Source organism: Phasianus colchicus, chromosome 17, assembly GCF_987193195.1.
Source record: "Phasianus colchicus chromosome 17, bPhaCol1.hap1.1, whole genome shotgun sequence".
In the NCBI taxonomy this organism is placed as follows: domain Eukaryota; kingdom Metazoa; phylum Chordata; class Aves; order Galliformes; family Phasianidae; genus Phasianus; species Phasianus colchicus.
Genome location: NC_143452.1, coordinates 3719941 through 3740406, shown reverse-complemented (window position 1 = coordinate 3740406; position 20466 = coordinate 3719941). Strand labels below are relative to the sequence as shown.

General features: G+C 44.5%; 1 protein-coding gene across 1 annotated transcript in view; it reads left to right on the top strand.

Annotated features, from left to right (window-relative positions):
* Positions 1-197, top strand: part of LOC116235146 (uncharacterized) — a 98921-nt gene extending 98724 nt beyond the window's left edge. The window contains exon 12 of the transcript XR_016471896.1: positions 23-197. The gene's annotated coding sequence lies outside the window, so the exon portion shown is untranslated. The remainder of the gene's footprint in view (positions 1-22) is intronic.
* The last annotated feature ends 20269 nt before the right edge of the window (positions 198-20466 follow it).

Genomic DNA, 20466 nt, shown 5'->3' with positions numbered 1-20466 from the left:
TAGCCATTGTCTCCTTTTGCAGGTTCATCAGGTGCAACATGGGCTCAAGCTTGTCTGAACCTTGATGATAAGCTCTCCTTGTTAAAAGCTATTATATTTGTTACTAGCTGAGTATAATTCTGCCTGACTACCGCAGTTCTTCTCTGCATGTAATTGAATTCATATTCATCATAAAGCAATGAAAAATAAATTGTGTGTGTGTTTTTTCCCCCTCATAAAGCAAGGCATGCCGCTGGCTCTGCCTTCTCTGTAATCTTCCCTTTTGCAATGTATTGTAATAGAATTCATGGGAACAGAACAGTTGAAATAGATTGTGCATTTTTGACCCACCTAGCAGAAAGAGAGCTTTATTTCAATGCCGAGGAGGAATTGATTAATTCAGTTTTCTTCGGGGGAAAGTTAAAACCTTAGTTTAAGATGCTTCAGTGCCAAAGAAGAGAGCTTGCTCAGCTGGAAGCTAAGGTGGTATTGCAGAGGTCACTAATCGGTTGTTTTGAGTCTTAGGTCTTAAAGGCTTTATGCAAAGTTTCTGAGTTCAAGCATCAGTGACTCATGTATTTCCAGCGGATGAAAATTTTCAAAAGACCTAAGACCTGCTAAAATCATAGAATCATTAAGATCGGAAAAGACCATTGAGATCAAGTCCAACCCCAACCCATACCCACTGTGCTGCCCATGTCCTTCGGTGCCACATCTCCGTGGTTCTGGAACACCTCCAGGGACTGTGAGCTGCCTCCCTGGGCAGCTGTGTCACTCCATCCACACTCTTTCAGAGAGTTTTTCCTAATATCCAACCTTAACCCTGTGCACAGTGCTGGTGGGATCAGCTCAAGGAACCCATTGGCCCACAGTTATTGGCTATCACCAGGGCAGTGACACCAGATGGATGTGAAAGAGATGTGCCCTGGGGATCATCCTCCCAAGATACTTCAGAGCTGAAGTCACAGGACATTGCTGTCCAGGGTGTTCATTTCTTGAGGTCTTGTTCCTGTCCTAGGATGGCTTCCATAGTCTTTCTTTGCCAAATAGACATCATCCTCTGAAAGAGACATCAAAATATTGATGCCTAAATTCTTTTAAAAATGCTCTTACTTGCACATCCCATGCACGACAGCAGGTTGGTGGGCAGCTGGCCAGCTGGAAACCTTGCACCACCCACCTTTGTATAACCTTTTCTTTTGTTTTCCTGTATTTGAAAGGATCCAGAAGCCAGGATCATACGGTGCCTGCGAGTGGGGCTGCTACTGCGCTGCAGAGGCCTGTCAGAAAGGCTCTGACAGGAAGAAAATATGTTTTCTGCAGCCCCTGGCTTCCTGCCAGCTGCACAATAGCTGCTGCGCAGACAGACTAGCCCAGACGGTCCTAATACATCATAATATTAGTGAGTTTTGTTCAACAAAGGGTTCAAATGTCTTTCCAGTTAATTATTAATTTCATTACAGTGAAATCATTAATTACATTTTAATACTGAAAGACGTGGCTTCTGCAATTTATGAAATGCACATTGGGAAAAGGAAGAAAGAGGAATTCGGTGATAATGAGTCCTGAGAGGTGTGTGAGTGTGCGAGCTGGAGAGGCCATGGTTCTCTGTTGTCTCCCACTTCTCAGCCTGCCCTTTCTTCTCTGCTTGCTCCCAGTTTGTACTGACAAGCAGTATAGACTCATAGAATCATAAAATCATTAAGGTTGGAATGACCTCTAAGGTCATCTAATCCAACCATCAATCCATGCCTGTTGCCCATGCATCAACTCTACACCATGTCACTCAGTATGACATCTATCTTCGAACGCTTCTGGGGATGGTGACCTCACCATCTCCCTGGGCAGCCTATGCCCGACCAGTGGGATGTGGATGACAAGCACGGCAGGCATGTGAGCAGCACCATGATACAGCTGCCCTTCGTAGGATGAAGTTTCATGCTAAATCAACAACAGTTGCACATCAGAAATTCCATATCTTTCCTTATCTTCGCTCAGGTTTGCTGCCCTCCAGGAAAGCCCTTCTTTGTTGCACTGAAACGTCCTTGAAGCAAAGCTAAGAAGAGTAGGGCCAGGTTGGTCTGTGAGCTCCTGAGGAAGACCTCTGCCACAGATGATGTCTGCACCCGTGGTCCGGGAAGGAACATCTTTCTCTGCCACCACTCCGAATGATTGGTACTCAACCATGTATGGGATGAGGAGGGTTAAGACTTGATTGTGCTGCAAGATGATACAAGCAGCACCTCCTCTGGGGACAAGGACTGGGCCACCTTTGCTCTGGGCAGTTTGCTCTGGTGGCTGTGTCATACCCAAGGGAAGAGCTGAGGCTGCAGTGACATAATTACAGTCAGCAACTGTTAAAATAATTCATCTGTTTTCTGCTTTATGAGAGAAGTCGCAAATTAAAACCTGCAAAAAGGAAATCTGATGCATGACACAGTAACCCTACTGGGCATTTGACAGTCTTCTCTAAATTAGAAGTGTGTTTTGAAGGCTGTTCCTTGGAGTATTTATTCTGCATAAATACTCCCTCTGTTTTCACCCTTATAGTTTTGGTATTTCTATAGCTCAGTAGGTAGGAATTACCACGCAGGATCAGAAAAGCAGTTGCCTCAGGTCAGAATCCCATCTCTGCTGGGGCCACTGCAGCAGCCTTGAGATGGGGCATGAGAAAGGCAGAGGGAGAGCTGGCAGAGAGAAAGGCGATACCAATATGCAGTTGTTAAATAACAAATAGCTACTGTCATCTTAGAGGATTTCTTACACGGTTCTTTCAGAGCATATCTTTTAAATGTGTCATTTATTCCTCGTTTTACTGAAGGGGAAACTGAGGAGTAAGGAGGCAAAATAACTCATCTGAAGTTATTGTCTGTGAAAGGCAATGGGGAATGGAGCTCAGATCCCCCATGTCCTTCTCCAGCATTTCATCTGTTAGATGTTGCTAACTCCTGGTTTCGGTGCGTTCTGTTCACATGAAGGTTCTTCTAAAACCATTACTTCTGTTTGTTTTTTCCTCACAGATACTGCTATTTTTGTCTGTACAGTTTTTGAGATAGCATCATCAAAACTGAACACAGTGCTCAAGTGAGATCATGTCATTGGCTTTTTCAACACTGCTTTGATAAGGCCCATCTTACTTTGATTCCTTTGTGCTGTCTCATGCTGGTGCACAGTGTTTTTTCCAATAGCTTGCAATTAGTATAGACCCCATCAGTAGATCTTGACTGTTTTCAAGAAATGCTGGGGTAAAAAAAATAAAAGAAAATGTATTCAAGCAATGACTGTTCCCTGTTCTAACTGACGATGGCAATCTCACCCTCCTCTCAGTAACAGAAAAAAGGACAGATATTTGAACTTCTGATAACTTTAAGAAGGGTAATCAAGAATGTACACAGATGCATACAAATACGTATATCTTTGCATATAATGTGATTTTTAAAAATAATTCCTCCTACAGTTTTTCATCTTATTTGCCTCCCTTGCCAATGGGAGTTCCATCTGTGCCTGTCTGTAGGCTTCAAGCTAACCAACAGATTTGTCCATGTCCATGGAAGTCCTTGAAGGACTCTTCAGACCCAGCTGAGCTTGAAAAGATCTTGTTTGAACCCTTGTGGGGTTGCTCTGGAATCTGGTGGGTAGAGATGCAGAAGGTAGGATCCACAGAGTCCTTGCCACAGCTACTGGTATAGGGGAATGAGGATTTCAAGAATGGGATGTTGTAAGTGGCTACCAGACATGGAGGACTGAGGTCTTCAGCAGAGTGAATACAAAGCCAGGCTGCAAGGGAGAAGGCAGTCTGGCCTTCCTCCTTTAACTACTGTGGGATTTCTGTATGGCCACAGGGCACTAAGTGCTTCTTCCCCTACCAGCCTGTGAATGCTGGCTCATGCTGAGGATATCAAGGTGTTCATGAATGTATGTGTTATGTTAATCCACCAGCAGGCTGCCTGGGAAAGGGAGACTGGGAAATGATTTAGGGTGCTGCCAGCTCTGAGATGTGGCTGTTGCTGCAGGTCTCCTCCCAGCCCTCTTTCCTCCCCAGCAATTGGGCACTTCCAGCACTGCCATGTATCAGAGAATACCTATGAAGAAAAACCAGAATGTGAGCTGGAAAAAAGCAACAGGAGCCCTGAGGCCCATCTCCTGCACAGTGTGGAGGTAGAGGGAATTACCACAAAGTCAGCGTTGGAAGTGTCTGACCTTCCAAGGTTGGTTGAGTTTAATGTTTAGGAAGTAGTGACTGAGCTCCTGGGTTTTCCCAGGATGTCACCAGATGGATTAACTTAAAAACGTGGGAAAATAGCCAGACTGATCCTTCTACCCTAACCTCACCGGGCATAGACATGTGGCTTCCACAGAAACCAGCACTTATCCTCAGATGCTTAAAATGATTGCATCTCTGATCCAGTTTGGTCAGCCTCTGAGTGCCACTTCCCCTTGCTTGAGTCATTTAATCACCGCTGCCAATCAGCACTATTGAGCAGAGCAACAATACGTCTCAAAGCTCAATCACCTTCACAATCGTCTCACTGTCAGCCCGTGTGTCTCCCCGCAGGGTGGAATTACTGTAGAGGAGATGCAGGGTGGTTTTGTAATTGAAATGTTAGCTCATATGTGCGTGTGTCTCACGAGGACGCGTGACTATGTGTACATAAATGGGTATGTGTGCCGTGCTTTGAAATGCAGACTAATTGTTGGGGGCAGCATGCATTCAGAAAGGAAATTATGCATTGAAACTGAATTTGCATCTTCTGAACTATTCAGTCAGCTGAGAAATACGCTGAGAAGCAGCAGCAGTGCGCAAGGCTTGCGGTGACACTGGGCTGCACTCGTGTGCTCAGCAGAGCAGGCTCATGTGGGCATGAGTCACGGAATCATAGAATCATTGAGGTTGGAAAAGATCACTGAGATCATCTATAGACCCTGTGCAGGGCGATCTTTTGGTGCTTGATCTCATTGTCATCACGTGGCACAAGCCACTCACATTCCACTTCTTAAATTCAGCAACTTTCTCTGGAAATTGCCTTGTAAGGAGAGGGGCCTTGGGGAATCTGCTCAGCTTTGTGGAGATGGTCCCAGCTCAGTGCCAGCAATCCATGGCCCAGGGAGGCTGGGAAGTGTCCCTGCCTGCCCTCCTGTCTCTTGCCCTTTCCTTCCTAAAAAAATCTTCTCTGAAGTTTGCATTTCCACCTTCAATACAGATCAGATTTCAAACTTCATTTTTCAAATTTCAGCCTAAGAGCTCAAGAAATGGTGATTTTCCTACAAAGAATCTGAAATTTTCCCAATACTAATAGCTATCCATTTCTCTTTCCTTTTCAGCTTTCTCCCCTGCTTTCTTTCTGCTTCACCCCTCCTGATATTCTGCAGCCATAGATAAACCTTTGTATGCTCTGTGCTCCGGAGCAGCCTTCATCAACACTGTTTTAGCTTTCTGGGAAAGTCCAAGCAGCAGGGACACCTGCTAGCTCTGGGTCCTGCCAAGGAGCACCCAGTCCTGCAACCCTTATGCTCAATGGCATTGCTGGGATCACTGGTGTCTGACCCTCTACGTGGTGTAAGGCTAATGGTATGTAATGCTCTGTTGTGATTCATCACTCACGCATCTAGATTCTAATTATAATCCTCCTCTTATGTATGCCACTAGCCTATAATTTTAATCCCAAACATTTGTGTGTGTAATGAGGCAGTGCTTTTGTGCCTTACATCCTGGTGTAAGCCTGTGATTTGTGCCACTGCGCCACGCTGGAAATACAAAATCAAATAAGAGGGAATAAAAATAAAACAGCGGAAAACTTTTGCCCTTTGAATTTGACATAGAAAAAGTGTTGAGATGACTTCAAAATTTGCAAAGCAAACAACTAAATGTGCATGTGTCTGTAGCCATGTATATCAAGGTAACTTTCAAAGCTCGGGCTTTCTTCACAGATGCTCAACAAAGCAAATCTTGATATCTGTTGACCCATGGGGAATGCCGTGAGCAGGATCAAACTGGAGCTGTTTCTGCCTTTTATTTACCAGAACAGAATGTGAGTATGGCTGCATGCATGTGGAGCTGCTTCCCTCTGGCTGGGAACTCTCAGCAAAAACCTTGCTGCCTCCATTGGAAACTTCTGGGCTGCCACACAGTGAGTGCTGGGACCTGAGATGTGTGGGGTGGTTTGCTGCACACATCATGTTCAGGGTACAAGTTCTGTGTCATTGCCATCTCCAACAAGGCGATTCCTGCAACAACTGAACTGGGGCCTGATGGCCGTATGAGCTGGTGGACTGTGGGACGTATGAGATGGAGATGGCTGAAGAAGTGGGAGCAGTCAGGAAACATGCTCTTATCCAAATCAGGAAAATGTTCCACAAGGTGAGAGATGGTCCTGAAGAGCCCGGAGGTTCTGGGCACCTTCCCTGTAAGGAATGGTAGGAAATGAATTGTAGGAAATGAATGGAATGGAGGAGTCTTTCTGGGAGCTGGATGACAAGACAAGAAAGGGAGATAAAAATAAATAAATAAGCAAGGCCAGTGAGCACAAGGCCACACACACACAGCCCTGTATGCTGTACCCTGTAATGTCAATGCAACATCAGCCACTGGGTGCTCAAGAGCTCCAGGTCAAGTGTTGAGGCTGCAGTGAGGAATGAAGGGCTCTAAGTTCTTGGCTGTGCTCTTCTCACGGCTTCTGTGTGTCTGAGGGAAAGAAAATCCATGTCTGTGCTGAACAACTCAGTAAACTAAACAAGTACGTGGGGAGGGAGAGGCGTATGCTTTGTCAGTGTATGTTTTTCCTAAAGAACCATGAAAACCATGAGAGAGAATGAGCAGGCACCAAAAATAAAAAAAAAGAAAACAACAAAAAAACAACCCAAACAATGGGATTGAAGTGCTGGAAGAAGAGACCATTTTTCCTTGGAGAATGATACTGTGGAAGAAAAGAGAACGTACTGAGCAGGAAACAATTATATGTTTTAAAATAGCTGCAGAAGAAGGAAACTATTCCTTTTGGCTGCTTCTTCAAGTAAGGTACCTTGGATGGATGCTTTCTCCTGTAAAGAAAATTATATGATTTCCTCTTGCAGATTGGAGCGGTGCAGTATTCATGTAGGGATTATTTTGATGTCTTGCATGGGTCATTGAAAAAACTGCCTGGAAAATTGGATCATGAGCTACAGGGAACATTCCTGCTGCAGCAGGAAAATGCTCTGGATATAGCAAGTGACCAAAGGGTTCCGAAATATCCTACCGTATGCAGTAATTGTTTCTACTTACAACCACAGAAATATATATTTTATTGTCCCTCCATGATTTTTTCTTGCTTTTTAATAATAGCCTTTCCTTCACATTCAATAGCCCTTCTTATACTTTCATTTTCCCTCGGTATTAAGACCTGATGATCCATTAAGGCAAATCCTATATTTCGAATTGCATTTAAATTGATACTGCAGTGTGGTCCGCCTGCCTCAAAACCAGTTCCATTCTCTTCTCCTGGAGATCAGATGGATTTTTTCCTTCTGAAAACAAATGAGAGTTTTGATTATATGTGTCATTCAAACTGCAATTCCGTCTTATTAAACAGTTCCAGGCAGTTGATGCTGGGAACATTGTAATAAGGACTCCAACATCTGAGACTGTTTAGCCGAATTTGTTGGCCAATTCCATGTACTTAGTCAGGAAATGCTGGCTGTGGCTAAGTGTACAATCTGAAAGGCATATGAAACAACAGAAATTAGTGTTTTATTATGTCACTAATATTCGAAGTGCTTTAAGATGGCAGCTGTTCATTTCTGCACGTTCCATGGCCTTAAGAAAAATTGCTCTTTGGATTTCTTTTGTCAGTGCACACCTTGGCATTGCGGGCTTGTTTGGCCTCCTAGTTAAAAGAAAAGGAAGAATGGCTTTGGGCTAAAAGAGGGGAGATTTAGGTTAGATGTGAGGAAGAAATGTTTTATTCAGAGGGTGGTGAGGCCGTGGCACTGCTGCCCAGAGCTGTGGCTGCCCATCCCTGGATTGGGGGACTTGCATTTGACTGAGGGGAGACCCTCAGTCTGAAATACTTTCCTAAGGAAGATGCTTCCAAATCTTTTTTTTTAAATAGAGCTAATTGACTTTTAAATTCACGTATAGATGCACATCTCTAGCCATTCCCCAGATCCCCAAGGAACAGACTGTGTTGTGGAGTAAAGTGAATCCCTGCTAAATCCAAGTTACTGAGCAGGGAGGAGTGAAATTAATGGAGGTGGATGGAGAATGCAAGTGAAGACATAGAATAACATGACTGTGGGTGTGCAGAGGTCAGATTTAAAAACCTACAAATGATATCAATTTGCTCAGGTCTCACCCAAATGAGGGTTACCTATGCACATGTGCTGTGCAAATAAGACAAATTCCCCTGCCTTCAGTTAATTGATCCAGCTGGCTGGGAGACAGATTCCTGCCCTAAGGCATGGGATTTTTTAAGGTTTTTGTTTTATTCTTTTGGTGTTTTTTTTTTCAAATTCACTACTGAATGGGAAATGCAGCCTCTGCTGCTGGAGACCACAGCACGAAGGGGATGCGCACTGCAGCTGTGCACTCCATCCTGGTTCAGAGGTTGGCTGACTTAAGGAGACTTCAGTCACCAGAGGAACAAACCAGCAGTGTCTCAGCACGTGTGCAGCCTGGAACCTCCACAACAACTTCTAGATCATACCTGATTTTTTCCCCGCTCCTATTTGCTCTTCTTCCCCTAAGACCTCTTACAGAAATACTTTTCTCCTGACAGTGTCAGGGCAGACTGGGAAGCATCGACTGGTGTTTAAGCCAAGGTTCCTCTCTGCAGAAAAGATCCAGAGGAACCTGCTCTGCACACTGCTGCAGCTCCCTCCACCTAGGCAAAGAACAACTTCTAGGAGCTTTTCCCATGGATTGAGTAAAATCCCATTAAAAGTCCACCAGAGGGGGCAGCTTCCTCTGCTGCAGCGAAGTCCCAGAGAGCGGGTGCCAGCGTGGCGCACATTGCTTCTATTATTTATAGTGCTCTACCTATACTTATGCAAGTGGTGCTAATTAGTAGATGGAATTAGCCAACTGCTCTCGGCAGCTTAATTGTAAATAATTTCCTAACGTTTCATTCACTGAGTAATGAGTTTCTCCTGGAAACACAAAAGATGAACTGCTGATAATCTGGCAGTTTCCAGCAAGATGACAGACATTAATTATATGAGATTAGGATGTGATCCTCCACTTTAAGTCAGGTTGGGATTTCTAGGCAGAGCTGAATCTTAGGACTTAATGGACTGTCATCTACAGCATTTCATGGTCGTTTGTTTGTTTTTCTGTGATTTTAAGCTTTACTTTTTCCCCACACATCAAGCCACCAGCAACTACTTTGCGGACGGAACTGCTGGGCCTGATTTTCTGGCAAGGTAGTCCTGTAATTATGCGTGAAAAGTATGTACAGAATCAAGATAATTTGTGTTTACAAATGACTGTGCCATCAGAGAAGTCCACTGCATGTTCAGGGATGGAGCTGGACTCTGGTTTCTGGGTTAGGATCAGGCAGATATCGACTGAAACATGGGATGTAAGCACCAGAATAGTGGTGCCAATAACACCAGGATGCAAAATATTCGCTGTCTGAGGCCATGTCAGCAAACTGGATCTTATCTCTGATGTTTTTCAAGGCTCTGCTGACTGCTGGCGGTCCTTGAGATCTTCCTTTGAGCTAAAGGGTGAACACTGGAGCTGAGGTGGAATCCCAACTGCGTGGAGAAGCTCCATCTGCTGATGAAGCTGTGTTTCTTCTTGATTCATCAAGGATTTTCTCAGGTTCCTCTTAACCAATTGCTGACAAAATCCCTCCTTCAGGAAGGTTGCAGTTATCACTCATACAGGTATGAAACCAGGAGCAAGGATGTGGACTCCAGCTAAAGGAAGTCCATTTTTATACTTCTAGCTGAGGTTCAATCATTCTTATGTATTCTGAATCAGACATTGGGTAGTTTCCATATTTGTAGGAAAATGGAATTTGGTGTATGGTAATCTTGCTGTTTTCTCCATATCCACTAGTTTTATATAAATAATACAAATGCATGATAATCACCACTGGAACTGTTCACTAAAATGAGAAAGGAGACATTATTCATTAAAATAAAAAGATATTCATAGACATTTGCCGGAATGAAATCCCCAAGCATCAGGATATTCAGAAGCAGTGTTTGCTTTCTGAGCTTTTGCAAACAGCCAGTTTCTATTCCTGCTGCTGTTTGCTGCTGTGCCATCTTGGGCGTGGAACGATGTCTTTTAATTTCCCCACCTGTGCCCTGGGGATGATGGCCCTGTGCCATGTACACCGTGCTCCCATTCCCTCCCCAGGTGGTGTGCAGGGAGTTGTGACCAGTGGCAACTGCTGTGTTGATGCTGTTGGCCCTTCCAGCTCCTAACACAGTGCCTGGGTGCAGCTTAACCACTTGCACTCAGGTCCTACCAGGGCACTGTGGTGCTGATAGCACATGGGAACCTTCTTCCCACACCCCTTCCATTGCTGTGCTGGCTTACTCTGGTTTGGCATGATTTGGCTAAGTGCTGGATGTCAGTGCTCAGACTACCTTGAATATTTTGGTGCTCCAGTCCTGTTGATTTGAAATGGATTTAATGGTTTAAATGCCTTTGAAAATCTGTGCCTTGGAGTTTGAACTGCACAGACGCAGCCTGAATTACCAAATTCAGCCATCAGTATTTAAAGCAGGGCACAGCTGGGTGTGGAAGAAGAAGCTGAAGTTCAACAATCATCACCATTTCTGTTGCCTGAAAGCAAGAAGCTTTACATTTCCCTCTGCAGCAGGTGGAGCCCAGCAGCACTGATGCTCCCAGCTGCTGCCAGATGTGTGCCTTCACCCAGTGCTGCACTCCAGGGCTGCCCACACCTCCCACACATTGTACAGCCTCCATCTGCACTGGCAAATCATGGCATTATTTTCCCTCCCTGCAACTTTTCAATCAGCAGAAACATCTCTCACCTCAATTCACCTAATTAACTGTCAGGAGTTGATCTTTGGGCTGAAATTGGTATCTGAAGTAGAAATGTGTGAACAAGCTTTACTGATGGATTTTGTTATTTATTGGTTAGTGGAATACAAACTGACAAAGAGCTGGTTCAGCTGAAGGTTACTTAATCTATTTGTTTCTATTATTGTTGTTTTTTTTTTTAATGCAATGGCTTGATATTGAATTAATTTGTTTACCAGGCTAGCTTTAGTCACATCCCTCCTTTGAGGGCAATTTTATGGAACCCTTCCAATTAATAATAAGAGCAGTCTTTACATGTACTCCCATCCTTCATTCTCCAGCTATCCTTCAGTCCCATGCAGGTCAGTGAACCCCACGCTGCATCTCACCACGAGCTGCTCAGAATGCTGCCAGACTGTAAGGATTTGGGCTGAGGATGAAAATTTCTGCAGCTGCTTTGGTAGGGAAAAAAACTTCAGAGAAAGAATACAAAGGGAAATTGTTTTACTCATCCTAGCAGAAAACAACCTAGCAGTCTGTCCATTGAGAAGGTCCATGAGGATGGATAGTGGTAGGACATTGAGGAATGGTTTTAGACTGAGACAGGGGAGGCTTAGGTTAGATATTATGAGGAAGTTTTTCACTCAGAGGCTGGTGACACACTGGAACAGGTTGCCCAAGGAGGCTGTGGATGCCCCATCCCTGCAGGCATTCAAGGCCAGGCTGGATGTGGCTCTGGGCAGCCTGGTCTGCTGGTTGGTGACCCTGCACATAGCAGGGGGTTCGAACTGGATGAGCATTGTGGTGCTTTTCAACCCAGGCCATTCTATGATTCTATGATTCTATGATTCCACCTTGCTTTAGGGCTGGGATCTGAAACTTCTTTTGAGGATTTTCCTGTTTTGAATCTATTCCAGATGTGTCCCCTCCATGCATTCAGAGTAATGGAGATGTGTTGCTGTAAATGCTGCCACTTGGTTTTGTTTGCAGTGGGTGTGCTCAGGTGCTGCTGGAGGAGGAGCAAAGGACAGCCCATATCTGCAGAAAGCAAATGCAGGCACAGGGCAGAGAGCTCTCTCCTGCCCTTATGGGCCTTTGCTGATGCTTGGGCAGCATGAAACAATAAGTCACCAGCTTCCTTTTCTAAGCATCCCACGTCCCATGGCTCCACACAGGGCCGTAGCTGGGGATGGTGTTCTGTGTAGGTTTTCCATCAGTATCCCCTCCTGGTTTGGAATCCTGCCCCCTCATTCTGAGCCTGTTGGCTGGGGACAACCCTTTATGTGCTTTCTTGAGTAAGAACCTCCACTGCTCATTGCTGAAAATATTTTGTAAAGAGAATATTTAAATTTTACATAAAGCATTCACAAAAAACTAAGATCTTGATTTTTATATTCACCTATTAGCATTTATTATTATCTCCTATCTTCTTCCACTTGTGTTCCCTTTCCTTATCTTATGCTCATCCTAAAAGTACCTAATATCTAAATTGATTGTGTTTTGGTCATATCTAGATGAGAACATTTCAATCTCAGAAGACGAGCTGTCAGTTCATTATCTGTCTCCTTAATTGGGCTTATTTGGAGTTGGAAAGCCAAATACTCCACTGGCAGAAACTGTTGACACTAGAAGAGCATTTGGCCATCAAAATCATGTACTTTTTATTGCTCTATGTTATTTATTAGCTCATATAGCACCTTTAATTAAATGTCGCTGCACAGTGATGTATATCCATTAATTTTGCATTAATGCACACCCCATCAAATGCATTCTGGAGTCTGGCACTGGGATTTCGGGCTGTTTTGTTTCAGATAACAACTTGCTCTGACCTTAGGTGTATCTGTGAGAAGGTGGATTGATACTTCCTGCCCCAAATGATGCACAGCAGCACCTGGAGATCTATTGGAGAAAGTGCAGTACAAAAACAGTATTTAAATCTAGATGGAGTTGGTTGATAACCTTTGGCATCCTGGATGCTGAACGCCTTCCCAAATAAAGACTAAACATGTGTAAGGGAGGACAAAAAGGTCTGCAAATATTTGCTTATGCTTTTAGAAGCTCTCCAGACACATTTGCAGAGCAAAGTGCTGCTCTAAAGCAGCAGAAGGGCTGGCAGAGTTAGAGCATAGCAGTGCAGAGCAGGATCCCAACTATTGGAAAGGGAATTTTTGCATGATGAGGATGCAACCCTGCCTCCCCCAGGTTTGCTCCCTTTTTGCAGGCATCAGGACAGGCCAGGTTTGCTCTGTGGATCTGCTCACATTAAAAAATAAAGTGAAATTCCTCTTCAGCTATTCCGTGGCCAGAGATTTTCAGTTGTGCTATGTTCATGTCCAAGAAGGGGCTGGAGGAAGAGTCCCATGTGGGCAGAGAGCTGGGGACATTTGGATAGAGGGTGAGCAGTGTGGCAATAAATGGCTGTGGTAAGTTCACTGACATTTGTGCTGGCTCGACTGGCTGCGTGCTTATGCACTGTCTGCTTGCCTAATGGAAAATAAGTATTTATTTCACTTTTGTTTATGGTCAGTATCTCCTAAGATTCGTTTTTCCGGCTGCTGTGCGTTACTCTATGCTGTGTTGTTTGGATGTTGAAGTAATGAGATAGTAATTCACACTCTTGAAATACAGCTTGAAATCCTGGTCCTCCTGAGCACCATGCACAGAAACCACAAACCCTGGAGGGGCTGGGACTTCATCCCCACCACTGAATATCTCATCTTTTTTGGACATGGAAAGCTTTATTATAAAGATGTGCATCTGAATCAGCCATCAGGCAGTCAGAATGGTCTTTTGGGTCTGGTCTGGTCTGGCATCACATGGAGCTGGAGGAGAGGGGTTGGGGTGTCCCAGCATCTTCTGAGCTGCAGTGCAGGAGGCACAGCAGCCTCTCAGGAAAGTGCTCCAGCCCAACACTTTGTCAGACCTGCTGGAGGCAGCGATTTATACCAACCGAGGATCCAATCTGTGCAGTCTGGTTGAACTTTGATTTCTGCTCAGATTCCACCTTCCGTTAGCACTCCGTGAGCATTTCTTTGACAGGAGGAATTTTTCACTATCTTTAGGAAAAAAAAAAAAAAAAAAAAAAGAAGCAGCTGCGTTTTGGGTGAAGCTGCCGCGTTCAGTACATCTGCACAGCCGCGTGCACTGCCAGGCATGCACAGAGCCTCATTTTGCATAATTACATTGGTTTTTAACCATGGCAATATATTCAGATCTTCAGGCACCCGGCTGTCAGATCCAGCTCTCTAACTGCCACCCTGCAGGAAAAGCAACTACATCTTTGCAAAAGCACTGGTGAAGAGCTCAAAGGTGCTTCCATGCAAGGAGTGGAGGCAGCAGTAAGACTTTTGGGTTGACCATGGCAAAAGGGGGAAGCCACCCAAACTGGCTGCCAAAGTAAACCACGGGTGGTCATGAATTTGACCAGCAAAGGAAAAAGAACTTGAAGGAGTGAGTTGATCCCTTGTCTTTCAGTTTGTGGTGGTGGATCTGCTGGTTGAGCTTCCTCAGCCTTCAGTGCCAAAGTTCTTTAAGCAAAGAAAAGGAGAAGCTCTGCAGATAATTGGAGGGGTGAAAAAAAAAATAAAAATAAAACACAAGCAGCCAGTTACTACTTCTGTACCCAGCTTCTTTCCCATGCAATCCAGAATGCAATGATTCTCCCAAGCTTTCTCCCTTCTGCCCACTCAGGCCAAGCAACGGACAGTTTGATCTCCTGCTCCCAGCACCACTTTTAAGAAAGACCACTTCCAAAGGAGCAGTGCTGCCCACCAATAAGTACAATTTCAAATGAATATCTGCTTGTTGTTGGATCCTGGTGTACTTCACTGAATTTCCATGTGGTTCCCTGCAGATCGGCTGAGGACGTGTGTGGCTGAGACCTGTCAGGGCTGATGCAGGGAGGACTGATCCTGCTCCAGGGCACGAAAATAAACGAGGCAATCTCATGAGGCCCCTCAGGCCCTGAGTTCCCACCATGCAGGTGTCACACGCATGCCTTTCTCTTTATATTTAACAATATTGAAGAAAAAGCCCTGTCCTATGACAGCAAAATGGCACTGCTACGAAGATGAGAAAGCATCCTTCTTTTGTAGGAATTAAGTAGAAAATGCATCTGTCTGCTGTTCAGAGTTTTAATGGACAGTGGAAGATAGTTTTCTTTCTTTCCTCATGTGGTCCAAGAGCTGAAGTCACTAAAATGAGAAACTTCAGTAAGTTAAAGGAGGGAAAAGATTTTGCTGGTTTTTCCTTTTTTCCCCTCTCTTTTTTTTTCTTTCTTTCTTTCTTTTTTTTTTTTTTAGATAAATGCCATTGGGGTACAATGGAAATGAAGAACCATAATACTGTCTTTCCCTCTCATCTCCATTCCAAAAAAAAAAAAAAAACCAAAAAAAACCAACCAACAAACCCAAAATAAAACATTTAGGGACAGAGCCAGAGTATGATCTTGATTAATGCATCCAGATGTAATGCTGAAGTGAATCTCATGCTATAAATACAACAGTTTCAGGCTCCCACTTGTGCAAAGAGATAAAAATCTAACACAGGCTCCAAAATTTCTCCCGCACCTTCCAAGGCTCAGTCAGGCCCACATGCAAAGTCCAAAATAAAAACTGAATTTCCTGGAAAATCCCCAGGATTATGTCTAGAGCGATTCCAAGACTTTTCTGCTTTCCAATTCAGATGAGCCCTATTACACATCAGGAATGTCTGGAGGAGAAATACAGCCTGTTTCATAAAGCCTTATTATATATTTTAATGCACACAATGTAAACATGAACATGTCTCCTGGATATTTTGTTGCTTCGGTTTTATAATTCTGCTCCTTGCTTGCTTACTTATGAAAAAGTCTTCAGATAAAACAAAACAAAACAAAACACTTTTGTGATATTTATTTTTCTCCACAAAGGCTACAGCTGCCAATCCCAGCTGTGCTTCATGGGCATGTTTCAGTCATTCAGTTCACTTTGATCTGAAGGAGGTGTAACAAATTGGGATGAGTCAAGTAGTGCCATTCAAGAAACAGACTCCAAACCCAGCTGATGATAACTTTGCAGCAGGCACTCATCCACCCCCAGTACACTGATGATTAAGAGCACCCTTAGGCTTCTTTTCCATCACCAGTGAATGCCCAGAAGTTGCATATGTCATTGCACTGCCGTGCATCACAGATGACCCTACAGACAACCTCTCCTGCTCCACCCCACCCCACTGTTAGCACACAGTGCCTGCCTGAGAAGGGCCACCTATTGCTAAAGGCTCAGATAGGGACCTTCACACCAGATGCAGATTGAGAACAGGCTACAAAAGCCTGCGTTTGCAGGTTGGATGGAGAAGGTCTGGTCAGGCTTCTCATGTTGCATCCATCATCTTTCTGCAACTACCTTTGCTGTGTCCTTCACAGCATGGCAAAAGCCATGTCCACACATGGAGAAGGCCATGGGTATGGTGAGGACCTTTAGCACGTGGTTTAAAGAAAGAAGGGATTTCAAATTTTTCCACAGGAGCGGATAAAGATACAAAGAACAAAATCCAAGCAGGTTTGTTCAGATCAAGGAATCCTGCAGCGTAATCCCACATCAGTCTGAGCCAAAAGGTCAGGCTGGCTCTGTGAGTTGACATCAAGGTAGCAGTGCCCATAAACCAGCATATTTCCATCACCTGACATAAACAAATAACAGAAAAAATCCTGTTTACGACATCTGCACCTCAGGAACCCAATTCTTCCATCGTATGACACAAAGAAAAGCTTCCAACCTCCAGAGAGATACCAGAAACAAAATACATGTTCTTCAAGCACTAAGATAGTGGAAGATAATGGCAGAAGGATATGCAGATAAATCAGTGCAGCTGTCACTGCACGTGCCCACAGGCCCTCATCACCCTGGAGAGCCTTGGCTGCTCCCCAGGGCTGTGTTTAAACTCAGGCCCTTGTCCTCCTTCTGTTGAGCAGGGCTGTGGTTGTCCTGTGTCCATCTTTGCCCCTTGCTGCCTCCACTGCGTCTGCTAAGTAAGGGTGGCCTTGGTACTTCTCTACCCCATGGGATTGGGATTGCCTGGTGGTGCCTGGGCCAGGCAGGGGATGGTACTGTTCCATGGGTTCCAGTTGGGAAAGTGTCATTTTGGCCAAAATACAATCAGGTTGGTAACTCATTTCTGGCACTGAGCTGAGCACAGGATGCTTCTGCTATGCCTTGGTATCACTGGAGGCTGGTGACCTTTTAATACATTCCCTTTTAGTAGCAGTCATTGCTCAGACAACTTCTTAAACGTGAAATAATACCTTTTTCTTTCAGGAGCAGAAAGGTACAGAACCAGGGCATTCAAACATCTGTTTCATTTTGCATTTCCAATTCTAGCTCAGATAATGGGAGCTTTCACATAGGAAAGAAAAAACAGCAAGAGTCCCCATTATTTACCAATCTACAGAGGTATAAATCACAGAGCTGGTAAAGCCCCGTGCCTGTGTGATTTGGGTTTTATGGGTTATTAGTGCAACTGGCTTGTGAGGCTCTTTTTTAACATGCAAATGGCAATGCTTTATTTATTGTGGGTGGGATTGATTCCCCTCCGGAGGGGTCCCCATTGAACCTAGCATTACTTGCATGGATTGCAGGAGGAGGGGTGTGATTTCTTCAGTCCCATAAAACCCTTCTTTAAGGCTTAGCTTCGTGTTCTCTGCTGCTGAGCTCCCTCGCAGGCTGGTAGTTACTGTGGCACTAACAGCTTCAGTAGGAGGTAAAGGGCTTGTGGAGCTGGGAAAGCTAAATATCACTGTCCGTGTGCCTGCTCAGTTGTACTGCAGGTTGTGCTACAGGCAGTGCTGCTCAGACTGTGATTTTTAAGGGGGGCTCAGTGGATGTTGGCATTGTAAAGCATTACTCTTCTAAGAAGCAAGGATTTCTTTTGCTCCCTTTCAAGCTCTCTGAGTGAGTCGAAGTCCTGCAGCATGAAGTCTTTTCCTTTGCTTTTGGGAACCACGGGGTTCGCCCCCCAGCCAGAGGGTTCCCAAGATGTGCAGACACAGCACGGTGCAGTTGGTCAGTGAGAAGCTGATCTCCCTACCTGCAGGAGAGCTAGTCATGCTAATTAACTGCATGTTATTTCAGGATGCTCTTGTCTCAACGAGAAATTTAGTCATCCTACTGTGATTAGGAGTTCCTCTCCTTAACGAGGTTCGTGCTTTCAAGGATGGTCATATCGACCTCAATAAAAGTACTTATTTGCTCTAAGGATTCCCATACAGAGACTTGTAAAAAGGTTAGCTTTTACTTGACTGACAACAAGAGGTTCGTGTATCCATGCTGAGATTGCACCTGAGAAATTGCTGGTTGGGAAAGTACTGGAAAATCTCTGGCTAGGGTTTGTATTTTGCTCTTTCCGCTTGATGTGATACAGAACATTGGATGTTCCTGAATCTATCACAGGAGTGTAACACACATACCTGAAACTACCTGAAGCAGCATATATATATGGCATAAGATCTCTAAGCAATTACTTAATAAATCTGCAACTGTTGACATATGGATTTTCTTGTGTTCTTCTAGAAAGGGATATATTGAGCAGCTTCCAAAGTCCGTACTGTGAAATCTGTCTTGCTGTAGAAAGCAAATCTAAAGAGGAGAACGTTGTCAGTCATGTCTTCTGCAGTGGATTCCCACTGATGATGCTTTAAGGCCTTCAGAAATAAATTTTCCAGATAAAGAAAATGAGAAGATAAGTTATAAGAGCAGTGAGAGGGGCAGGAAGGACGCTGCAGGCGAGGGAAGAGCAAGGGTTTGTCTGCTGGTTCTGCTGCAGCTTTGATGCTTTTCACTTCCTCGCAAGGGAAATGACAGGGGCTGCAAATATATTCATTTTCCTCCTGCAATAAATCTCACTGGACAAACTGTTGTCAGGAAAAAAAAAAACACAACAAAACAAACCTGCTGTTTTCCAGATGGGGAAGCAGCTCTGTGACATGAGCCTTGGTCTGAGAATAATGCAGGGATTGTATGTATTTTCTTGGTGAGGAGGTGGCCATTCATTGCACATGGAGACAGCAACACCCCTCTGAGTGACAGCAGAGCTGCACAGGCTGGTGATGGAGCAAAGTGGGCAGCAAAACTGAGGGCACTGGGGGCATCAAGTTGTCAAATAATTGCACTGCTGGAATGTTGCGTAGCAACAACTGAGATCCTTTGTGGTTTTATAGTCAGAGTGTGGGCTTTATACAAGGCTCATCTGCCATACAGTTGGTGAAAAGTTACATCCAAATGCATGAAGTGAGTGGGCACATCATAGCCAAACGAAGACAAACTGGCTTCCTGTGGTCTTCTCTATTGGCAGCCAATATTTTCAATTTGTTGCTCTTAAAAGCCTGTCCTGATGAAGATGAAACACAATCCTACAAAGCTGATGTATTTTTCCTACCCAGTTTGGCCAAGGGATGTCTTCCTCATCACTGCCATCCTAGAACAACCCTTGGCAGACCCGTGGTTCTCCTGAAGCATGCGGTGCAGGTTGACAGGACCACACCAGCATCATCTTTTCTGTTTTTCACAAGGATTTCCTTCTGCCTTTTGCCGTAGCCTGCGTCATGTAGGAATCTCTTCTGCCAGCAAAGCACTGTGCCACTGATTAGTAAAAATGTTCATCACTGAATTCTTTAAGTCTAAAGCAGCAGTGGAAAAGTTTCCTGTGCTGCACTCATGTTCCTGCACCACCGAGCCTTCCATCCCATGTTTGCTACAGCAAATATTGAATGGTTTGAGTACATGTGGCTCTGCATTGCCACGAAGCATCTTGTTGGCTGGCTTCAAATCGCATGGGATCAAAAAAGGCATTTCCTACAGCCTCTCCTGCACTGCAATTACAAGGGTGAGGTCAAATAAACACCAAAAAGAATTCCTCTCTTTCCACTGATTTGTTTGAGCTCTAACTATGTCAGCTGGAGTTGGCTTCTGCGTAACCTGAAACGACTCCCGTACTCATAAATAAATAAGTTATAAAATCACCAGCTTGAAGACGCAACATGTTACTGTGTTGGAAACAGCTTTCTGACTCCTATGTGAAAGTCAAAAAGCAAATCTCAGCCCTCAGCCCCTGCCAAGTGAACACTGACAGCCCTGGCAATGAAAGCTCAGCTCACGCGGTTCAGGCACCGTCAGCCTGGTCTGTCTCATGCATGCATACAGTGGGTGAGAAGCCTGCAATTGTCTCCTTCTGGGAGCATCTCTCTGCCCATCCTGCGCCTGTTGCAAATCTCCTTTGTGTTGGGTGGTGTGAAATTTGTTTGCCAGGCCAGGCAAAGCCACACAGACATATTTTCAGTCTTTCTAACAGAAATCAGAGGATGCTGCAATACTTCATTTCCCTTAATGCAAGAACCTTCTAATTTCCAGTCTAAACTTACTCTTTGCCCCGAGGCCATAATTTTTCATTTGTTCTTTTGTCACTGTTATATTTTATATCTGTGATGAGGACAAATTGGAGATTTAATTAGCATTGCTAGGAAGCTTTGCACTGCG